Genomic DNA, 23,942 nt, shown 5'->3' with positions numbered 1-23,942 from the left:
AAAGCATAATTTCTGTACTCAAGGTGTTATAATCTTGCTGGGTGTAATTACATGTAAATAAAAGCGGGGAAACCTGAATCATGGAAAGTTTCAGAATGCAATTTTTGCTGAGTGTGTGGCACATGGCTATAATCCCAGCACTCAGGAAGCTGAGGCAAGAATGAGTTCAAGGCTAGCCTGGGCCACATAGTGAAATCCTGTCTAAAGCAAAACAAAACAACAGCAACAAAACCCCACAAACATACACAGAAAAAAAACAATGCAGTTTTTAAGTGGATTTTTCAAGGAGTCAAAGCAGGATATTCTCAAAGAAAAGGTCAAGATAATTCTGGAAAGGAGCAAAAACAGAAGATTGTAACCACCTTGCCTGGCTAAATTTCATACATACTTTTAAATTCCAGATTTTGATTGTAAGAGCAAGAGTAAGGACCTTGTTTATCATGAAGTTTTATGAACTGTTCCTGTTGCTTTCAGCAGTTGGTCTCACCATGGTAGGCAGTCACTTGCCTCACTTTCAGATTCAGTGTATGGTAGGATATCAGTGTAAGGTTAGGTATTGTGCATTCTCTATTTTGTGTCTTTTAGAATGGTGAGAACTTTGACTTTGTAGTCGTACTGGAGATTATATTTTTGGTACTAAAGATTAAATATACAAAGAAAGACATGCTAGATTTCTACAATAGCCATCCAGATTTTCTCTACATAGTTTAATACATATTTAGTACTGGCATGTTAGAAGGGTGGGTTACTTGAGCTAAAGCTTATGCTTGATGGCCCAGTGATACAGTTTTATGTCCTTTTAATAAAATTGAGTTTAGAGAAAAAAAAGGAAAAAAATTGAGTTTACATCAATTTACTGTGAAAGTCTTTTAGGTGACTTTCAGCACCAGTACGGTATCACATATGATCTGCAGGGCTGTTAACCTAATTTTTCCAATCTGCATGGGATTTGGGCTTGCTTTAGAGATCTTAATTCAGATCTAAGGTTCCTGGCCTTTAAAGAAGTGAAGATATGAAGGTGAGGTACAGTGGTGCATGCCCATAATCCCAACATTTAAGAGAACCCGAGGCAGGAGGATTGCTGTGAGTTCAAGGCCAGCCTGGACTACAAAGTGAATTCAAGGCCTGACTGAATTGTGTATTGAAACTCTGTCTCAAAAAAAAAAAGTGAATATATGTTTCCTTTTTGTCATTTTTTGTTTTTTTCTGAGACAGAGCCTCACTGTGTAGTGCATGTTTACCTTGAACTTATTTATATAGCCCAGGCTGACCTTTAATTTACAGAGATTTTCCTGCCTCAGCTTACCAAGTGCTAGGATTGGTTTGTTTCCTTTGGTGACACTTTATGATTGTTTAATGATGTCCAGGTGATGGGAGTGGTATAGGGAGTGGGAAATGGGAAATCCAGGTAGGCAACAACAAAGTTTCTCTCCCTCTACCTCTCTGTTGAATTCTTTTTTTTTTTTTTTTTTTTTTTGTGGTACTGGGGATCGAACTCATGACCTCGCTTTTGCCAGACAGGCACTTACGCCACTAAGCTAAATCTCCAGCCCTATCTCTGTTGAATTCTTAAAGATTGCCATCACCTACAAACTTGTAATGAAAATATCAAAAAAGTCACAAAAGAAACAAGTCACTAGTTATTCCAAACAAGCATCAGCAGAAACAGCTGATTCAGACTCACAGAAATGTTAGGCATTAAAATTACTTTCTTTGTGGTACTTGGGTTAAATCTAGGGCAGTGACAGTGAACCTTTTAGAGCTTTCAATGATAACTACAGTCTGCCCACTATGGCGTTGTGCCCTTAGATCTCTACCTCTGATCTGAGGGCGTTATGCATATTAAGCATTAGCTCTACCATTGAGACATAGATACCCAGACATAGATACGTAAGTACAGTTGACAGACTTCCTAAATTGAGAGACAGAGATTTTGGGAAAGTCAAAGCAGCTAGAATTTGTAGAGCAGAATACAGATCCTCAACTTTTGATAGGGTTCTGTTTTAATAAACCATCATGAATTGAAACTAGTCATTGTCAAAAATGCATTGAATACATTACAGAACTTATAGAACACAGGGGTTTAATGACAAAGTATATTGTGTATTATTGGTTGTTTATCCTTGTGATCGCATGGCTGATTGGGAACTGTGGTGCACTGCCTCTGCCTCATACAGCATAAAAATATTGTACTCCATATCACCAGTCTGGGAAAAGATCAATTTCAAAAATTTGAAGTACAATTTCTACTGAATATATTTTTCACTTGTTTTTTTTTTTTAACATTAATTAATTTGTAAGTGAAACTATTGTATTTGAGAAGAGAGAGCTTCATATTTAAAAGAGAACTCCAAAAGGTTCCTCTAAAGCTATGGTGTTTTATACAGTAGTCATTAGCCAAATGTGCAGATTTAAATAAAAATTGAGTTCTTTAGTCACACAAACCAGTTGAGAGGTTTAGTAGCTGATAAGATTATATCCAAAAGATGAGAAGTATAAAACAAAAGAAGGGGGCTGAGGATTTAGCTCAGCAGCATAAGTGCCTGCCTTGCAAGCAGGCAGTCATGAGTTCGATCCCCGGTACCAATAAAAAGGAAAAAGACCAAAAAAAAAAAAAAAAAGAGAGAGACCTTTATTCTGAGAACGGGAAGAGAAAAAACCAAAACACCCCGACCTTGGAGTCCTCGCGTTGGGGGGGTATATAAGTAGCCTCGGTTTGGGGTGGAACCTAGGAGGCCATTAGGGATGCACGGGTAGCCCATTGGTCTTTGTTTAGCACCACAGGTAAATTCCTAGGGGCGGGGAAGATGGAGTCACAGATAAATTCCTAGGGGTGGGGGAGATAGGAGCTCCTTGGTTCCGCCTCTAAGGCTTCACCGGCTACAGTGTCCTGTCTGGGCCAAAACTCTTTCAGTAGCCACAGTTGCATTATCACAAAAACTTTAGATTTGACTTCATTTAGATTTTTTCTTTAGCTCTATGATTTCAGTTCATGAGTGTGCAGAAACTACACAAGATTAGAAGAGAAGAACTATTGGTAAGGTGTTGGAACACCTCCTGAACTACAAGAATCACTAGTATTTTTGTGTTTTGCTAGCCAAAATAGAAACACTTTCTCACACATGGTAGATCTGAGTAGAGTCCTTAAAATAGTATAATTTAATTAGTGGTACCATACCTGAACTAATGTAAAGGCTGGAATAGCTTAACATAGCATGAAAGTGAACCTCAGAAGGATCAAATTGTTTCTAATTCACTGAGTCTCAAAATTAAAGGAATATTTTTAAGTCCCAGCAGTTAGCAGACCATGTGGCATGGACCTGTAGTATCAACTGTGGAAGCTGAGACAGGAAGATGGAGGATCACTTGAGACCAGGAGCATGTGTTTGGTTTTGTTTAGTTTTTGTCATGCTGGCATTGCATACTAATCAAGTGCTCTACCACCCTCCAGTTAAGGAGTTTGAGACCATCCTGGGCAACATACAGAAAACTATCTCAAAAAAGAAAAACAAACCAGCCATGGTGGCATATGCCTGTGATCCCAGCACTTGGGAGGTTGAGCCAGGAGGATTATTACAAATTCAAAACCAGCCTGGGCTACAAAGTAAATTTAAGGCCAACCTAAACTGCAAGTGAGACCTTGTCTCAAAAAGAAAGAAAAAATTTTTTTTTCAGCATCCAACAGTATAAAGTTTATTTTATACTGTCAGATTTTCATGCATACAATGAAGCAGAGAATATATTTTATGAGGAAAAAAGTTTATGAGAAAAAACAGACCCAGAAATGACTACATAATAGAATTAATGAATTAGAACATTATAACAGTTAACACTTTCTTGTATGTTCAGGAAAATGGAGGATATTAAGTAAAGCTATGGAAAATATAAAAATGAACAAAACCAAGCTTCCAAAGATAAATGCCACAATGTCTGAGATGAAAAATACAGTGGCCAGGATTTATAATAGATAGGACCACAGAATAAAACATTAAGGAACTTGATATTGCAAAAGAAACTCACCAAAACAAAGAATTGGAAAAATAATGAACAGTGTTAATGAGTAGCAGAATAAGTAGTAGTCTAAGAATATGTGTAATTGGCTTCTCTGGAAAGTTCAGATAGGGGAGAAAAAAAATATTTGAATCAATAATGACTGAAATTTTTTTTTAAGTTTAATGAAAATTGTATACTCATTAATTAAAACAAACTCATTTAAGATTTTCTTGAAATCACTTCAGTTTAATTAATTACAATGAGTCTTAGTAATTGACACATTTAATTACAGTGTGCCTATTTGTAATTTTTCTGTTTTGGATTCTTTGGGCTGTTTGGATCTGTGGAAACCCCAAACAGAAAAACCTTGTAGAGAGGTACACCAAGACACATTTTAATCAGACAACTTAAAACTGGTGTTGAACAGAAATTCTTAAAAATAAAGGTAGAAAATATACTATATGTAGAGCAAACAAAGTGTTAATAGACTGAAGTGTGTATCTCTCAGATTTTTACATAAAGCCTTATCCTCCAGTACTTCAGATATGCCTATGTTTGGAGATAGGGCTTTTAAAGGGATAAGTTATAATGAAGTGGTTACAGATGGTTCAATGTGTCTGGTATAATTATTTTAAAAAATGAGATGTAGATACTCAGATGCACATTAGGGACAAGGGTATGCATGAAGAAAGACTGTGAGAACACAAGAAGCATCCATCCTGAAATCAAGGATACATGTGTTAGGAAAAGCCAGATCTGCAGACACTGTGGTCTTGTATTTACAGCCTCCTGAACTGTGATGAAATATATTTGTTGTTAAAACCACCCAGGATATTTTACTTTGTTATGACAGCCTAGCAAACCAATCTAGATAAGGTAAGAAGTACAACATAGTTGTCATTAGAATTATTACATGTTAGAAGATACTAATGATAATATTAAAAAATACTAATTAAAAAGCCAGGCGTGGTGGTACATTCCTGTAATCCCAGCGCTTGGGAGACTGAAGCAGGAAGATCATTGCAAGTTTGAGACCAGCCTGGGCTACAAAGTGAGCCCAGAGCCAGCCTGACTACACAGCAAAACCCTGTCTCAAAAAGACAAAACAAACAAAAAAATCTTGTCAACCTAAAATTCCACATGTAGTAAAAATACTTTCTTTTTTTCTTTGTTTTGACACAGGGTCTCACTGTGTAGTACAGACTGGCCTTAAACAAACGCTCAGCAATCGTGCCTCCTCAGCTTCTGCGTACTGGGATTACAGGCAGGTGCCATCACATCCAGAAAAAATTATTTTGAAAATCAAAAAGGAAAACTATTTAGAATAGAAAACCTAATTGTTTAGGATTGAGAATTGGGAGAAAATGAGGAGTTGTTACTAATGAGTATAAAGTTTCTTTTTGGGATGATGAAAATTTTCCAAAGTGGATTTTAAAGGTAGAATGCCAACTCTGAATATTCAAAAAGCCATGGAATTATATATTTAAGCGAATAAATTGTATTGCATATGAATTTTATTAATTAAAAATGTCTACAAAGCAGAACCTTCTAAAAATATATATAAGAGCTGACAGAATCCATCACCATCAGATTACCACTATAAGGGATGTTGAAAAGAAGAGAAACTAAACCAGATGGATAGATTTTAAAATCTGTATAAAAGATGGCATATGCTTATAATCCCAGGAGGGTGACACAGGAGAATTGCTAGAGTTTGAGTCTAGCCTAGGCTATATGCAGTCAGTTCAAGACCAGCCTGAACTACATAGTGAGACCCTGGGTTAACAAACAAACACAAAAGAAAACAAACTACATAAAAGAATGAAACAGAGAAATGTTGAGAAAATATTTCACATATTTATTTGGAATTGTCACTTTTAAAGACAGCTAAACTGGGCGTGGTGCCGAATGCCTGGAGTCCCAGCACTCAGGAGACTGAGACCTGAGGATTACCAAGAGTTTGAGGTCAGCCTGGGCTATTTCAAAAGTTACAAATATACATACGTACATACATACATACAAAATTTTTGCATGTTGAGTTGGTTGTGGTGGTACATACCTGTAATCCTAAGACTCAGGAGACTAAGGCAGGATCACCATGAGTTCAAGGCCAGTCTGGGCTACAGAGTGAGATTTTGTTTAAAAAAAAAAAAAAAAAAACAAAAAAACACATTCTGCTATATCAATAATCACATTAAATACAAATGATCTGAATTACTTCATTGTGATACTAGTGATTGATCTTAGGGTCTTCTCACTGAACTGCATACCCATCCCTCTTGTCAACAAGAAGTATACTTTGAGTAAATACAAAAATAGACTACAAGTAGAAGGATGCTGGACATAGTGGCACATGCTATACTCCTAGCTCCTCAGGAGGCAGAGCTAGGTGGATAAAGAATTTGAGCCCAGGCTACACAACTTAAAAAATTTTGTTTCAAAAATAAAAAAGGAGGACCAGGGGTTAGTTCAGCGGCATAAGTGCCTGCTTGGCAAACATGAGATTGTGAGTTCAATCCTCAATACCAAAATAAAATAAAATAAAATGGTGGCACATGCCTATGATCCTAGCACTTGGGGGGCTGAGGCAAGAGGCTTGCTGTGAGTCCCAGGCCAGCCTGGGTAACGTAGTGAACACAAGGTCAATCTGAAGTACAAAGTGAGACTCTGTCTCTAAAAGCCAAGAATCAAAACAAAAACAAAAGAGGCAAACTAAATTCAAACAAAGCAGAGGAAGGGAAATTGAAAAAACTAGGGCAGAGATCAGTGTGCAAAAAAAGCAAAGCAAAATCTTTGAAATCAAAAGCTGGTTTAAAAAAAAAGATTGATCAACTTATAGCCAGACCTCCTCAGAAAGGAAGAGAGAAGACACACGTTACCAGAATAAGGTATGAGAGAGTTAACATCACTGACAAATGTAAATAAATGTGTATTAAAAATTTGCCAGTTAAAAAAAATTAGCTAGTTGGCTTAGTTTAGATTATCCCAATTTTGTTGACTTCCAAAGCATCATAATCAGGAGCCAGTCAGACTTATATCACCTTCTCTCCATCAGTCTTGATCAGGGTATTGACCTTGAGCACATCTGTGTCATAAAATTTCTTCACAGTTTGTTTGATCTGGTACTTGTCCTTTGTCTTTATGGCTGACTCTGTGGTTGGGAAACTTGGTGATAAAATGGTCAAGCTTGTTTCTCTTGGGGGCGCTCTTCAGAGTCTTTGGGTTCGGAAGTACGAACCCTCTTGGTATGGTGGAATGGGGGTGATATGTGGATCTTATTTTTGTGGCTGTGGATGCTTCTTAGGACTATCTTCTTAGCCTTTAAAGCTTTTGTTTTTGTAGGGGCAGGAGCTCCCTCTACACTTAAGTATTATCTTCTCATTCATTCCTTTGTTTGTTTATTTACTGAAACAGGATCTCACTGTATAGCCCAGGCTGACCTCAGATTCACAGCAGTCTTCCTACTTGAGATTCCTGAGTGCTGGGATTATGGGTGTGTGCCCCCATGCCTGGTTACTGACTATTCTTGAGGCTTTATAACAAAGTAGTGGATTACCATGAACAACCTTAGGCCAAAAAGTTTAACAATTTCTGTGGGGGTTTTTTTCCCTCTTTTTTTTTTTTTTTTTTTTTTTTTTTGTTTTGTTTTGTTTTGTTTTGAGAGGGTCTCCCTCTGCAGTTCGGGCTGGCCTTGAATTCACTTTGTAGCCCAGGCTGGTCTCGAATTTGCAGTGATCCTCCTGCCTCAGCTTCTGAGTATTGGAATTACAGGTTTATACCACCATGCCCAGCTGACAATTTCTGTTAAAGGAACAGTTTTTCCCCAGTGTTGGGGTTCAGACCCAGAGTATTACATATGCTAGTGCTCTACCATTGAGCTACTTCTTCAGCCCTAAAGGGACATTTTCTTGAAAGATGTAAAGTGCTAAAGGTGAATAATGAAATTTGCCTGGAAGCACAGAGGATCTAGACTCTACAAAAAACAGCCTACATAGGTCTATGAGATCTCTTAGAAAAATCATAGTTTAAAAACTTTCCCCAAGGCTTCACTGATGAAGTCTATCAAGAATTTAAGAAATACCATTAATACAAAACATTGTGAAGAACATGAGTTCACTTCCCACCTCATTTTATAAGCCCAAAGGAAAACCCTAAATCAAGAATTCTAATGAACACAGATATAAAAATCCTGACAAACTTTTTTTTTTTTTTTTTTTTTTGGTCTTTTTGAGACAGTCTTACTGTGTAGTTCAGGCTGGCCTTGAGCTCACTTAGTAGGTCAGGCTGGTCTTGAACTCAAAATGATCCTCCTACCTCACCTGACAAACTTCATAAATAAAGCCAATGAAATGTAAAAAGGACAAAGTTTTACACCAGGAGTTTGAGGTTGGTTTAACATTCAGAATTCAACTAATGTAGTGTACTCTTAATATACTGAAAAAAAAAGAAAAGAACTTTATCGCAATAGAAGCAAAACAAGGATTTGAATAGCATTCAATTTTCATTCGTTTTTAAAACTCTGAATACATAAGTGCCTGCCTGGTAAGTGCAAGGTCCTGAGTTCAATCTACAGTACCCAAAAAAGGAAAACAGACAAACAAAAAACTGTATAGAAGAAAACTTCTTTATTCTAATAGAGGGCATTTATGAGAACTATAGCCAGTGTCATACTTAATGGTAAAATATCAAATTCTTTAACCCTAAGAATAAATAAGAAATGTGGAATTTGATCTCACCAATTTCTTTTTAAAATGTTATTGACAATTCTGGTCCAATTAGAAGAGGGATCAGTAAAAACATATAATTGAAAAGGAGGGAGTTTTTCTACTATGGAGACTAGCATCACGTATCTTGAAATCATAAAGAATCTGTAAAGCTGAAAAATTAAGCTTAGGAAGGTTGGAGAGAAAGTCAGTATATAGAAGTGAATCTTATGTTTATATACTAGCCAGAGTATCTAAAATTGAAATTGATCAAACATACCATGTACAAATAACAAAAACATAAAATACCTTTTTTTTTTTTTTTTTGAGACAGGTTGTATGAATTCAGACTAGCCTTGAACTTACTGTGGCCTAGGTTGACCTGAAACTCACAGCAGTCTTTCTATCTCAGCCTCCAAAGTGCTAGGATTATGGGTGTGGGCCATCACACTGAGCCAAAAATACGAAATAATTAGTGTTAAAGTTGACACATGAAGTGCTATTGCTTTAGGGATCAGAATATTGATTTTGCATTCGAAGATTCTATATTGTTGTTTTTTTCCCAGATTGAGGTATAGATAAAACAATCCCAACCAATTAATGAACAAATTAATCTGAAAGCATGAAGGGTTTAAATGAGACACAACAAATTCAAAAATGAAGATTAAAGTGGAGGACTTGCTAAGTGGGGTCACATATACTTCTAATCTCACCACTCAGGAAGCTGATGCAGGAGGATCACCACAAGTTCAAGGCCAGCCTGAACTACATAGATGACCCTGTCGGAAAAACCGTTTAAAAAAAAAAAAAAAAAAAGCCAGGCATGGTGTCTCACACCTGTAATCCTGACACTAGAGAGGCTGATCCAGGAGGGTGTTGCCAATTCCAGACCAGCCTGGGTTACAAAGTGAGCTCAAGGCCAGCCTGAACTGCACAGTGACATCCAGTCTCAAAAAGAGGGGGGAAAAAAGCTGCATTAAAAAAATCAGAGACTTTGGAGTTCCGGTAAAGATGGCGGATAGATAACAGCAGGCTACAGAGGCTTCCTGAGATAGTCAACTTAGATTTCAAAATAATACAGCGTGGGGAGTCCTGAACAGAGGGAGATGAATATTCTCGATCTAGAAAGAAACTAAGATGAGAAGAACCAATTAAACATATAGTCCCAGTGCTACTATTGGAACAGCTAAAGCCTCGGTGCCCCCACTGCAGTTCCTGTACTTGCACTGCTATGACTTACGAAGCCACCTGAAATCCTGCCACTTCGATGCACTGTGAATGCAGTCACATTGAGGCCGGGAGTTAGCAAGCCAAACAAATCGTGAGCTGGCAGGGGAATCTGCATCGACTTGCAGTGAGTGCCAGGAATAAAACCATTCCACAGAAAAGGGGGCTCCAACAGATGACATTCTGGGACTGGGCAAACTGGCAAGAATAAGGAGCAGCAGTGACTTCAGTCAATTGCACCCTTCTCAAAGGGGATTGGTGGGGTGTGCTTGGCCTGGGTCACGCCCCAGGCTGAGATCCAATAGGTTATCCCAAACTGATTCCCTATGCCTGGCGGTGCACCCTGATGCAATGAAAGCTCTCAGCAGGTTGACTGACCCAGAGGGAAGGGTCCAGTATACTTCTGCCCCCATTTGCACCTTAATAGCACCCTGCAGTGGGCAGGACCGCCTTGCCAGTACACTTCAGAAGAACTATAACCAACAAAGAAAGAAATTAGGGCCTTCAGCTGGGCGTGGTGGTGCATTCCTATAATCCCAGCACTCAGGAGGCCTGAGGCAGGTGGATCCTTGCAAGTTGGAGACCAGCCTGGGCTACACAAATGAGCCCAAGGTCAGCATGAACTGCGTAGTGAGACCCTATCTCAAAAAGAAAAAAAAAAAAAAGAAAAAGAAAAGAAAAAACTAGGGCCTTCTATATACACCTGTATGGAAGATACAAAAACTATAAGAAGCAACAAAAATATAGGAAGCAACAAAAAAAAGTCCCCAGGTCCCAACCCTGAGAACATTGATCCAGGAAAGGTAAATACAAAGGAGATACTAGTGGACATAAAGAGATATCTTTGGGACCTCATAGACAAGTTCAAAAGTGAAATATTTAACCAAGTAAAGCAAGATATAAATATATTAATGAGGAATGCTAAGCACCTCTCAAGAAGACACAGATAGAAGAATGGAGGAACACAAAAAAGGGGAGAATCATTTGATGAAGAATATAAAGAAAACACAGAATACATGAAGCAGGTTCAAAGAGATTACCAGGAAATTAAAAACTCCATTAAAAACTGGCAAAACTGCTTGAAAGAAACTAAAGGTAGATTATCCAAACTGGAGGACAGGTTTACAATATGGGTTCATGAAAGGAAAAATTTCTTAAAAATAACAAGGAAGGGGCTTGGGATTTAGCTCAGCGACATAAGCACCTGCCTTGCAAGCAGGCAGTCGTGAGTTCAATCCCCAGTACCGATAATGAAAAAGACAAAAAAACACACACACAAGGAAACAAGCAGTAACAATACAAAGGCTAGAAGACATAAGAGGATCTATAACTTAAGAATAAAGAATGTGAATGAAGAAGCAGGGTTACAAACCAAGGAACTACAAAGGCTATTCCCAGAAATAATTAAGGAGAACTTCCCAAACATAGGGAAAGGAAATGATATTCAGATGTATAAGGCATACAGAACTCCAGCCACCTACAACCAAAACAGAACTATACCCAGGCATATAATAATCAAGATCCCAGAAATCCAATATAAGAACAGAATATTAAAAGCTGTCAGAGACAAGAAACAGATTACTTACAAGGGAAAGCCCATCAAAATTACGGCAGACTTTTTGACACAAACCATCAAATCAAGAAGAGAGTGGAGTGAAGTATTCCAAGCCCTGAAAGAAAATAACCTCCAGCCCAGATTGATGTACCCTGAAAAACTATCTCTAGAAATTAATGGAGAAACAAGATGCTTCCAAAACAAAGAGCAACTGGGGGAACTCGGGACCACCAATCCAACTCTATAGAGAATACTGCAGGACATTCTTCTTTTTTTTTTTTGTCTTTTTGAGACAGGGTCTCACTGTACAGTTTAGGCTGGCCTTGTGCTCACTTTGTACCTAGGCTAGTCTCAAACTTACAACAATCCTCCTGCCTCTCAGCCTCCTGAGTGCTGGGATTACAGGTGTGTACTGCAGGATATTCTAAAGAGAGGGAAATGTACCAGGATTCCAGGAACAGTGGCAGAGAGGCCTCAATGAATGGAGCAGAAAGCAAAATAAAGAAGACAGACAACTAATGACGGAAAAAGAGCACAATAGAAATGAGGCAGAGAAGGTTGGCTATAATCTCTAATATAGATGGCCTTGATACACTAAATTTAAAAAAAAGAGAGAATCACAGGCAGAGTAGATCAGGAGGTAGGGTCCACCAAGATGCTCTTTATAGGAAATATAATTAACCTGAAAAAGTATATATGGACCAAAAATCAAATATGAGAAAAAAAATTCTCTCTGTGACAGGGAACCAGAGAGTAATAGGGGCAACTAGACTACTATTCGAGGATAAGTGGGAAAGACAGGCTTTAATAGGTAAAGGAATACAACTAGAGATCAAGTCCATGAGGGAGAAGGCTCAGACCCACTTAGGTAAATAGCAGGTTGCCCCCGCAATTTAAAACCAAGGGTGTTGGTGAGACCCAAAAATGCATAGTATACCCTGGGGGAGTGAAAGGGAAGGAATAGTCTTAAAAAAGACAGCAGAAGATATTAATAGTGTATCAGGAATTAAAACCCATATTACTTGCACCACACTGGTTAGATAGAATTTATTCTGTCCCAGTTTGTCTGTAAGCACTAGATCTGAGGGCACAGAAAGCTATCCCAAAAATATCAGGATATAGCACAGTAATCATCTTTAATTTCCTATTAACTTAATCTAGAGCCCTGTATAACATACTGTGTTATCATGAGTGATCTTAGTTAAATCAGATTTGTTTGATTGCTGGTTGTTATAGACAGATTTTATTCAAAACTTGTAATTGATAGTATCAAGAGTATAGACAACTATACTGAAAACAACAAGATTCACTCTGATACCCATTCTGGTTTGATTACTACCTGTTTTTGTAGTTTTACACTATCTACAAAGTTGTGTTTCTATCAATACTGTTATGTACTGATGTATTCAATTTTACTATATCTGATAGTATAGCCAGTTCTATTGAAGATAACAAGAGACAACACAGTAACCATAGTAGAACTCCTTGTACAGCAGTTTTGTCTTTTTCATTTTATGTATCAATAGGAATATGTTTTGTTCTGTCCTACTTTGATTTGTTTCCCCCTCTAACATTATACATGTTAAGACTCATGCATGCGTAGAACCTACAAACAGTTTACAAGAGCTGATCTTACAACACATGATGAAATGAAAAAATACTTTGAAGGAAAAAAGACACTACAGTACCAGTACCCAGTGCTGATCCTGGAGTGTCATGATGTGAAATCTAGCAATACTATTATTCTTTGTCCAGAGTGATTTTAGTCTGCTTTGGTTAGTTTAATCTCAACATAAATGAAGATATGGATAAGTGCATGTATGTTTAAGTGTATAGGATTGATAACCATAGTACTAAATTTTTGTTGGATAGTTGAATAGAACTATTTGCAATCTCACTGTTTGAATTTCCACTTATATGTTCCACTTTTGTATCTTGAATAATTATTTGTAAGAGGATAATATGTAAACATCGACTAGTGATTTATTAGTTTATTTTTTTCTTTGAAAGTATGTATTATATCTATCCATTTACTGTTTTGTTTGGTCTTTCTTTAAATTTAAAAAAAAAAAAAAATCAGAGACTTAGGGCCGGGGATTTGGCTCAGTGATATAAGCGCCTGCCTGACAAGTGCAAGGTCATGAGATCGATCCCTGGTACCAAAAGCAAAAAAACAGAGACTTTAAACTAGTTGTAAGATTTATATCAAGTTTAGATAATGAAAGTGGTATGGGATTTTGGTATAAAAATTAATATAGGTCAGTGGAAGGAAATAAAAGAGTTCAGAAATAGAACCACTTGTGTATGTCTAATTGATTTTTTTAAAAGTATCTTTTTGAGACAAGATTTCCTTGGGATTATAAGCACACGCCACCATGCCTGATCCTGTCTAATTAATTTCTGACAGAGATGTCAAGGCATCTCACTGGGAAAAAGATAACATTTTAAGGAGTTATTTTGGCCCTGGATGTAGCCTAGTGGTAGTGTGCTTGCCTCATGTATGTGAGACGCTGGGTTTGATTCCCAGAACCACACAGAATCACAAGCAAAAAAACTAAAACTTTAAAAAGAAGTAGAAGTGGTTGTTACATAATCGAATAACAATAGAAAGATAAAACTGCAAACTTCCTACCTATCAAAAGATTAGCCCCAAATGGATCGCTTTTTCAAGACATTATTGAAAAAAATGAAAAAGCAAGTCACGGCCTTTCAGAAAATATGTTTTAGAAAGTACTAATATGAGAACTAACCACATTAGAACCTAGTATTTTGTAAAATTAATAGGCACTGAATAAAATATATTTTTTTAAAAAGGAAAGTAAGATTACAGTAAGAAACTCTACTCAATTAAAAAATACATAAGAAATGTAAACAAACATTGCCAAAGAAGATAATGTGGTTGACAAGCATATGGGATGTTCAATGTTAGTCATTAGAGAAAAACTAAAACTACAATAAGATACCTGTACAGAACTGTTAAAGTGATTTTTTTTTATTTTTTTAAAGTCCATTTTATTTCAAAAAAGAAAAAAGAGTAAAACAAAATTTTAAAACATGGCAACTGGAGTTACAATGGCCATACATTGCACATTGCCATCCCTACATCATTCACACAGAGCACATGACATCTGCATTTAATTGACTAAACAGTACCAGCACAAATCTTTCTTTTCAGTGAACTCAGAGAAATCAGTACTTAACTATCTTAAGTATTATATATATATATATATATATATATATATACACACACATTGTTTCAGCTTCTCGTACTAGTGAGACAATACAGTGTTTACATGTGTGTCTGATTTATTTTACTAATGAGTATATTCTCAAGGTGTATCCATTTACCTATAAAAGTATCCAGTTTTTCATTCTTTGTGCTGAGTATCCCATTGTATAAAAATATCACATCTTTTCTATTCATTCCTCAGTCTGCGGTCATTTAGTTTGTTTCCAAGATCTGCCTATTACAAATTGTGCTGCTGTAAACATGGATTTGCATAGATCGCTGTGGTATGATGTTTTTAATTTTTTAGAAAGATACTCAGAAGGGGAATAGCTAGGTCAAATGGGAACTCTAGGTCCAGCTTTTTGAGGAATCTCTACACTGATTTCTATAGTGATTGCACCAGTCTACACTCTCAGCAGCAGTGGAGAAGGGTTTCTTTTTCCCCACAGCCTCTCCAGCATTTGTTATTGGTTGATTTCTTGATGGAGCCATTCTTTTTGGGGTGAGGTGGAATCTTAGTTTTGTTTTAATTTACATTTCTGGAATGACCAGTGATGTTGAACATTTTTTCACATATTTATTTGCTGTTTGTATTTCTTCATCTGAGAAGTATGTATTTGTCTCAGATGCCCATTTTGGGATTGGGTCTAAATTTGGGAGGACTGATTTTTTAAAGTTCTTTATATGTTCTTGATAGTAATCCTTTGCTTGAGGTACAGCTGGCACACATTTTCTCCTAGGTTGTGGGTTGTCTCTTCACTCTGTTGGTAGTTTCTCTTGCTGTGCAAAAGCTTTTCAATAGGATGAGTTTCCAGGGTTTGTTTTTTTGTTTTTAAATCTTTTTGAGACTGGATCTCACTATGCAGTTCAAGCTAGCCTTAAGCTTACTTTGTAGCCCAGGCTAGTCTTGAATTTGAAAGAATCGTTCTGCATCAACCTCTTGAGTGCTAGGATTACAGATGTGTGCGGCAATGCCTGGTTGATCCCAGTTGTTGATTCTTTGTGATAGTTCCTGTGCAATGTCCAAGAGTTTTACCTGATCTATCATCTAGCAGATTTAATGTTCCCGTTTTAATATTAAGATCTTTAATCCATTTTGAATTTAGTTTAGTGCATGGTGAAAGACATGAGTCCAACTTTAATCTTTGGCCTTTGCAGAGGACAGTTTTTCCAGCACTGAAGAGGCTGTCTTTCTTCCAGTGAATGTGTTTGGCCCCTTTTGTCAAAGATAAAGTGGCTTGCCGGGCATGGTGGCTCACGCCTGTAATCCCAGCACTCAGGAGGTGGGAGGATCTTTGCCAGTTCGAGACCAGCCTGGGCTACAAAGTGAGCTCAAGGCCAGCCTGAACTGCATAGTGAGACCCCATCTCAAAAAAAAAAAAAAAAAAAAAAAAAAGGTAAGTTAGTGTATCTGGAGTTGTTTATGCATCTTCTTATCTGTTCCATTGATCTTTGGGTCTGGTTTTTTTTTTTTTGCTAGTATCACACTGTTTTTATCACAGTAGCTTCATAGTATAATTTCAAGTCAGGGATTGTGGCGCCCCTGTTTTGTCTTTGTTACCCAGTATTGCCTTTGCTATTCTAGCTCTCTCCTGGTTCCAGATGAATTTTAGGATCTTCTGTAATTCTATGAGATAATGCTTTTAGAATATTGATTTGGATGGCATTGAATCTGTGTAGCAGTTTTGGACTTTGAGAGCTTGATTGGTGGTTCTAGCACAGGAAGGCAGCTATTCATATACCTTTGACCAAGTATTGGTTCTCCTCTATTATGGGTGATTGTCTTCTTTGATAGTGTCTCACTATGTAATGCAGGCTGGCCTTGAGCTTACTAATGTAGTCAAGTAATTTGTCTGTTTTTGTTGTTGTTGTTTTTTATCATTCTTTGTATATAATGTAACTGTGAGGGTATTATTTAATTTTAAAATTCACATTTAAGCCTTCATATACTAAGCATAGAAAGGCCTAAAAATTCTCCTTTGCTTATTTTGTCGTCATGTGTTAAATTCATGTAGTTCAGTACAGGACCTTTTTTAAAATACCTGATTATAAAATCAGTGATTATTTAAGATGTTTTAGGAAATGTCGGTGAATAAAAACAGAGGCAGAAGAAAATACCAATTATTATCTCACTGACATAGAAATTTATATTTTTATATTTTAAAATTCATTACCTCTAATAAATTGGGTAGCCACATATAGAGGAGTAAATCTAGACCATATATTTCACCAGGTACTAAATTCAACTTAAAATTGATCGAAGATCTAAATGTTAAACAACTCCTGCAAGATAAAATAGATAAAACTCTTTAAAAGACAGACAAATGAACACTTTCTGAACAGAATCCCGGTGATACAAAAAATAATACTGCGAAGGGTTAGCTCAGCAGCACAGCACCTGCCTGGCAAGCCAGAGGTTGTGTACTTTCTGGTACCAAAAAAAAAAAGAAAAAGAAGAGGAAGAGGAAGAGGAAGAAGAAGAAGAAGAAAAAGAAGAAGAATTTCTGAGAATTCTTCTGAGAATCAGTAAATTGGATCATAGCAAATTAAAATGTTTCTTCCCAGCAAAGAAAACAGCCAGTAGTGAAGAGCCAACCTACAGAATGGGGAAAAGTTTTTTTGCCAGTTATTCCCCAGAGAGATATTAACCTTTTAAATACAGAGTCTGCCCTCCCGCAAAAAATGTACATTCATCAATTTGCCATACTATTAGATGTCTGGAATCTTATGGCCTCTACTTTGAGCACCTCTTACCATTTTGTAGAGGCCAAAGATGACTTGTGTTAAACTCATGATGTCTCAATAATTTAGTGTTAAAATATTTATTCGTTTTTCTTTTCTTGACATATACTTTTTTCTTTTTTTTTTTTAAATGTATATATAGAATGGCATACACCTGTAATCCCAGCACGTGGGAGGCTAAAACAAGAGGATTGCCATGAGTTCAAGGCCAGCCTCAGCCATATAGTGTGTTTAAGACCAGCCTTAACTACGGCAAGATGTGTCTCAAAAAATAAAATTAAAAACAAAAAACCTCAAAACAATTTGATCGTCCCCCAAATAAAGGACCCATTCAAAGAACAGAGAACCAAAATGAATAGACGATTCTTAGAAGTACAAATGGCCAGTAAATACATAAGAAATGTTCTGCATCACTGACCTTTAGAGAAATGCAAAGCAAAACAACACTGAGATACTGTCTTACTCCAGGAAGAATGGATATCATCAAAATAATCAAATAATAACAAATGGTGGTGAGAATTGGGGGAAAAAAACTTCTGCATTGTTGGTGGAAATAAAAACCCCTATGAAAATCAGTGTGGAGATTATTCAGAAACCAAAATTTTCATTTAACCCAACTATTTCCTTTCTAGGTATCTTCCTAAAGAATTAAAGACATCATGTTACACAAGGATATACTGCATACCCATATTTATAGCAGCATGATTCATAACTACATTATAGGGCATATAAGAATGACCTATATGCCCATTAGCAAATAAATGGATAAAGATAATGTATTTATACTCAGTGGATTATACTCTGCCATGAAGAAAGATAAATTTAAGGCATTCTTAGGTAAATGAATGCAACTTGAGACTGTAATATATTAGACACACAAAGTTAAATATTGCATGATTTCTTTTATATGAGAAACTATATATGTATCTGTATATGTACTATATATATTTGCTCACTTGTATGCATTCTCTAGTGAGAACGCAAGTGAGCAAATAGAAGATAGATAAATAGGAAGTAGGGAGATCTTTTTCAAATGGATGGGGGAATGAGATGGAGGTGAGGACAAGTGGATAGAAAAGTAAGGAACTGAGGGAGAAAATGAAAGAAGAGCATTTATAAATGGGAAGGGGACCAAAAAAATAAAACTGTTAAGTGCTTGTAGCAGCTCTCGATGATCAAAGTAATTACTGTGTAGTGCAAACATGTACTAGTAAAAAAAAAAAGTTTCAACTAATATAGCAACAAATACATTTTATAATACATCCTGGATATGTATATGTAGATATATAATGAAGTATATAAATGAAACAAAAGTTTTATTAAAAATTCTTTATAAACATTAAATCATAGTGTGATATAATTTTGCATATTCGTTTCTAGGTTATCGTATTTTTTGTTTTGAGACAGGGTCTCACCCATAGTTCAGGCTGCCTTGAGGTCACTTTGTAGCCTAGGCTGATCTCGAATTTGCAATGAGCCTCCTGAGTGCTAGGATTATAGCATGCACCACCATGCCTGGGCTCTAGGTTATCACAATTATTGTCCCTTGTCATTAAATTTATAAACATGACAATGACTTTGTCACTCATACAAATATGCCGTGATTTATTGTTGCCCCTATTATTTATCTCATTTCCAATTTTTTTGTTATAAAGCTTGTGTGAACATTTTATTTTTTTACTGTTTGAACTCTTTTTGAACATTTTAATATACAATTGTTTTATATTGATTATTGAATAATATGAGTGCAATGAAAAGCATTTAAAGCAGTTATAATAGTGCATATAGTCTAAAAAGTACTTGAAAAGGTTTTGGCAAGTGCAACTTGCTTTTATCATGTTATGTGTCATGTAGATCTTTCCATGTTGCATATAGATTTAGTAAATTAGGGAATATCAAATGATTGTTTGTTTTGTTTTGGAGGTTTTATTTTGGTACTGGAGATTGAATTTATGACCTCACAACCTGCCATGCTGGTGCTGTGCCACTGAGCTGTGTCCCCACCCCCTGTAAAATGATTCTTAAAAATGCATTAAGAAGGGGCTGGGAATTTAGCTTAGCGGCATAACACCTGCCTGACAAGTGCGAGGTCATGAGTTCGATCCCTGGTATTTTTGGTATTTCCAAAAAAAAAGAGAGAGCATCTATTTTTTTTTTTTTTTTTGGTCTTTTTTCTTTTTATCGGTACCGAGGATCGAACTCATGACTGCCTGCTTGCAAGGCAGGCACTTACGCCGCTGAGCTAAATCCCCAGCCTCGAGAGCATCTATTCTAAAAATGCATTAGGATTGTTTTGGCTCGTGTATTCAAGAGACTGAGGCAGGAGGATGCAAGTTCAGGGCCAGTCTGGGTTATACAATATAGCAAGATTCTGTGGTTTAAAAAAAAAAAAAAGTATTCAAATACATTGTAATCTGTGCCTTTCTATAGAAAATCCTTTTGATCCCCTTCTTGCTCCATAACTGCTTTATTTACTTATTTATTTTTGGTATTGGGAATCAAACTCAAGACCTTGTGCTTGCCAGGCAGGCACTTGTGCTGCTGAGCCACGTTCCCAACCCTCACCTTATTTTCTTTTTAACAACAAAATTACTTGAAGCTGGGTGTATTGGTGCACTTCTGTAATCCCAGCACTGGGGAGACTGAGGCAAGAGGACTGCTTTGAGTTTGAAGCCAGCCTGAGTACATAGTGAGACTCTGTCTCAAAAACAAAAAAACAAAAAACAAGACATTTAAGTTGATCAGGGCCGGGGATTTAGCTCAGTGGCATAAGTGCCTGGCTGGCAAGCATAAAGTCATGAGCTGATCCCCAGTACAGAAAAAAAAAAAAAAAAAAAAAAAAAGAATTTAAGTTGGTCCAAATGGCGCACACCTGTAATCTCAGCACACAGTAAGCTGAGGCAGGAGGATCACTGCAAGTTTGAGGCCAGCTGGTGCTACAAAGTAAGTTATAGTGAAATCTTGTTTCAGAAAGACTAAACACAAAAGTATTTCCCATCCACAATTGGTTGAATTTTCATATGTAGAGCCCCCTCATCCTGTAGGGAGGGCCAAATATAATCAGTTATAAATTTCCATCGCCTCTGTTCTCTCAGTGCTTAAAACAGTTTGTCTTCTCCTCAAAGTACTTTTTTCTTCCAAAACTTCCCCTCAACACACACTGGCCATTTCTTCTCAGTCTCCTTTGCTGTTTCTCCTGACCCTCTCTTTTTTTTAATTGAAACAATTTAAACATTTTAAATTAATAGGACATTATAATTAACCTTTCACTCACCCTTCAGTTATCAGTATTCTACTATTCTTGTTTATTACTCTATGTATTACTTATCTCTACTCATTTTCTTTTTTCGAGTGTCATTTATACAGAATAATGATTATGCATTTTAAATGAACTTATTTTTCTCTTATTCTCTTATTTTTTTATTTTTTGTAGTGCTCAGGATTGTTGGCCTCACGCATACTTAGTAAGCAATCTGTTCCTAAGCTACATTCCCAGTCCACAGTTGCTAATTTATTTGACCAAATTATAATCTTACAACCACCAACACAATCCAGATGCAAAATATTGTCATTATCTCAAATGGTTCCCTTTTGTCCCTTATAGTTAGTCCCTCCCCATCAGTCAAAGATGCTGGAAACCACTAATGTACTTAATGTCCGTATAAATTTGCCTTTCCCAGAAGTTCATGTAAATAAAATCAATAGTATATAACTTTGGTTGGGGTTTACCAGGAATTGAATTCACAACTTCCAGGCAGGTGCTTGTGCCACTGAGCTAAATCCCTGGCCCGGTATGTAATGTTTTTAGACTGGTTTCTTTGGTTCAGCATAATGTCTTTGAGATTAGTCTAAATTTTTGAATATATTAGTAATTAATTTATTTTTATTACTAAGAATTCCATTGTATATCAATTTATTTATTGGTTCTCTGGAAAATTTTATCCCTTCCCCACAATTATAAATAAAGTCATTGTAAACATTCTTTTTTTTTTTTTTGGACTACGGATCAAACTCAGGACCTCACATTTGTTGGGCAGGCACTTACACCACTGAGCTAAATCCCTGGCCCCTATAAACATTCTTATATATGTTTTATATGAAAATAATTTTCATTTACCTAGGGCAGTGATGATGAACCCTTTAGAGCCCACTGTGGCAAGAGTGCCTTAGGTTCACTACCACGGACCTAGTGTGACTAGTTGAGAGTAGAATTGTTGGGTTGTATAGTAAATATATTGTTGATACTGAGTGTTGTCCTTAGCCAAGCATGGTGGCACATGCCTGTAATCCCAGTACTTAGGAGGCTGAGGTAGGAGGGTCTTTGTGAGTTCCAGATCTGCCTGGGCTACAAAGTGAGCTTAAGGCTCAAGGTCATTCTGAACTGTAGAGCCTGTCTCAAAAAGACTTAAAAAAAAAAAAAAGGTATCCTGAGTAGCCATTGAAAGAGTTTTGGCCCAGACAGGACACTGTAGCTGGTGAAGCCTTAGAGGCGGAACCAAGGAGCTCCTATCTTCCCCACCCCTAGGAATTTACCTAGGGCATCAAACAAAGACCAATGGGCTACCTGTGAATCCCTAGTACCCCCTAACTACTAGGCTCAAGAAATTTTACTGCTTCAGCTTCCTGGCTGGCTGGAACTATGTCATTAATGCTTTAACAAGGCCAGTTCCTCACCACTCTTTTTGTTCTCTCCTTCTGGAACTCTGGTCGCATGAATGTTGGGCAGATTTTTAGTATTGTCACATAAGGCTTTAATGACTTGTTCTTTTTTGTTCTCCCTCAAATTTTGTTTCTCTGTTCAGAGTCAGTATTAGTTTTGACATTTCTATTGCTTTCTCTTCAAATTTGCTAAATCTATAATCATAAAGGTTCTACTGTTGAGCCCATCAAGTATTTATATTTTGGTTGTTATATTTTTCTAGTTCTAGTATTTCCATATATCCTCTATTTCTTTTGATAAAACATTGTATCATTCCATTAGTTTCAGAAGTATTTGCTCTAACCTGTTTGAACATTTTAAAAATACCTGCTTTAAGGTCTTTGGCAAGCAATTAATTTCAGCATGTGTGTCTTCTTGATGTTTTGCTATTGAAATTATCTTGATTCTTCATATGTCAAGTGATTTTAAACTATATCCTAGGAATATTAATTGTATTATGAGGGCCTGGGTTTTAATTCCTACATAGTGAATATTGACCTTTTTTTTAATTGACCTTTTTTTTAGCAGATGTCAGACAGGTACATTCAAGTTAGAAATTTTGTTTAGCATTCTTTGAGTGGTGATTCCAAAGTAATTTCAGTTTTTGAAGTTTTGCAGAATTACTTTTTTTTGGATTTTTTTTGGTCTTTTTTTGAGACAGGGTCGCTATGTAGTTCGGGCAGGGCTTGAGCTCACTTTGTAGCCCAGGCTGGTCTCAAACTTGCAACAATTCTCCTGCCTCAGCCTCCCAAGTGCTGGGATTACAGGCGTGAGCCACCACGCCTGGCTCTTGCAGTATTATTTAGATCTGCCTTGCCTGTGTACCACCTAGTAGCTCATCTAGAACTCTTCTAAAAGAGCCAATAGCTATTGGCCTTATTGAATCTGTTAGGAGATTTACTGAGCTTTCTCTAGGTGTAAAGAGTTAATGAGAAACTGGACGTGTTGGCACTTGGGAGGCTGAGGCAGGAGGATTACTGTGATTTCAAGGCCAGAGTGGGATACAAAGTGAGTTCAAGGTCAGCCTGAACTGCACAGCTGAGCCCTGTCTCAAAAACCAAAAAAAGAAAAAAAGTTACAAGAACATTTTAACTAGTTCTAAAAATTACATATATACATGTACATGTAAAAATTTTGAACATAAGTACAAATGATTATTAAACTATTTTTGCAAATTCTCTGTGTGTGCTATGAACTTTTCAAACAAAAATTTGGACACAACAAACATACAGGTCTAAAGCATATTATTTGCTTAAAAATCAGTCTTTTATCTCACTAAGTGTAAGAGCCAGATTCCCTTGTGTTTTATTTGACCCTTTGGACTCAGCTTTCCTGTGCTCCAGTGGCTTCTCATCTTGCTCAGGATAAAAGTCAGAGTTCTTTTTGTCTTTAATATGGTCCTTAAAGAATGTATTTTATCTTCTTAGAGTTTATTATAGGCTGTGGCCTCCGTAATAACAATGCAAACACACAACAAATCTGCATTTGAATGAATGGATGTGTCTTTGTGCCAGGTTTTATTGCTTTTCTCAGGTTATCTGGGCACTGGCCATATATTATTTTGTGGTGTTACAGACCTTGTACTACTAGAGTGTCCATTAATTCCTGTAGCACCAGAGATTATTACTCTTTTTTCTTAAGACTTTGGACCTGAGTCTGGAGGTATAGCTCAGTGGTAAAACATTACATTTATCTGACATGTGCAAGGCCTTGGCTTTAGTTCCCAATGTAAAGGTAAAATAACATAACATAAAATAATCTAAAGGTCATATTTAAGTTTTGTACTCTAGAGCC

The 23,942-nt window shown here is 36.7% G+C and overlaps 1 protein-coding gene across 4 annotated transcripts in view; it reads left to right on the top strand.

Annotated features, from left to right (window-relative positions):
• R3hdm2 (R3H domain containing 2) overlaps positions 1-23,942 on the top strand; it is a 190,066-nt gene that overhangs the window by 82,661 nt on the left and 83,463 nt on the right. The gene's annotated exons all lie outside the window — the stretch shown is intronic.

Source organism: Cavia porcellus, unplaced genomic scaffold (genome assembly GCF_034190915.1).
Source record: "Cavia porcellus strain 051 isolate PalLab524CR breed Dunkin Hartley unplaced genomic scaffold, mCavPor4.1 scaffold_8, whole genome shotgun sequence".
Lineage (NCBI taxonomy): Eukaryota > Metazoa > Chordata > Mammalia > Rodentia > Caviidae > Cavia > Cavia porcellus.
Note: the sequence above shows the minus strand (reverse complement) of the source record. Positions and strands in the feature narration are given on the sequence as shown.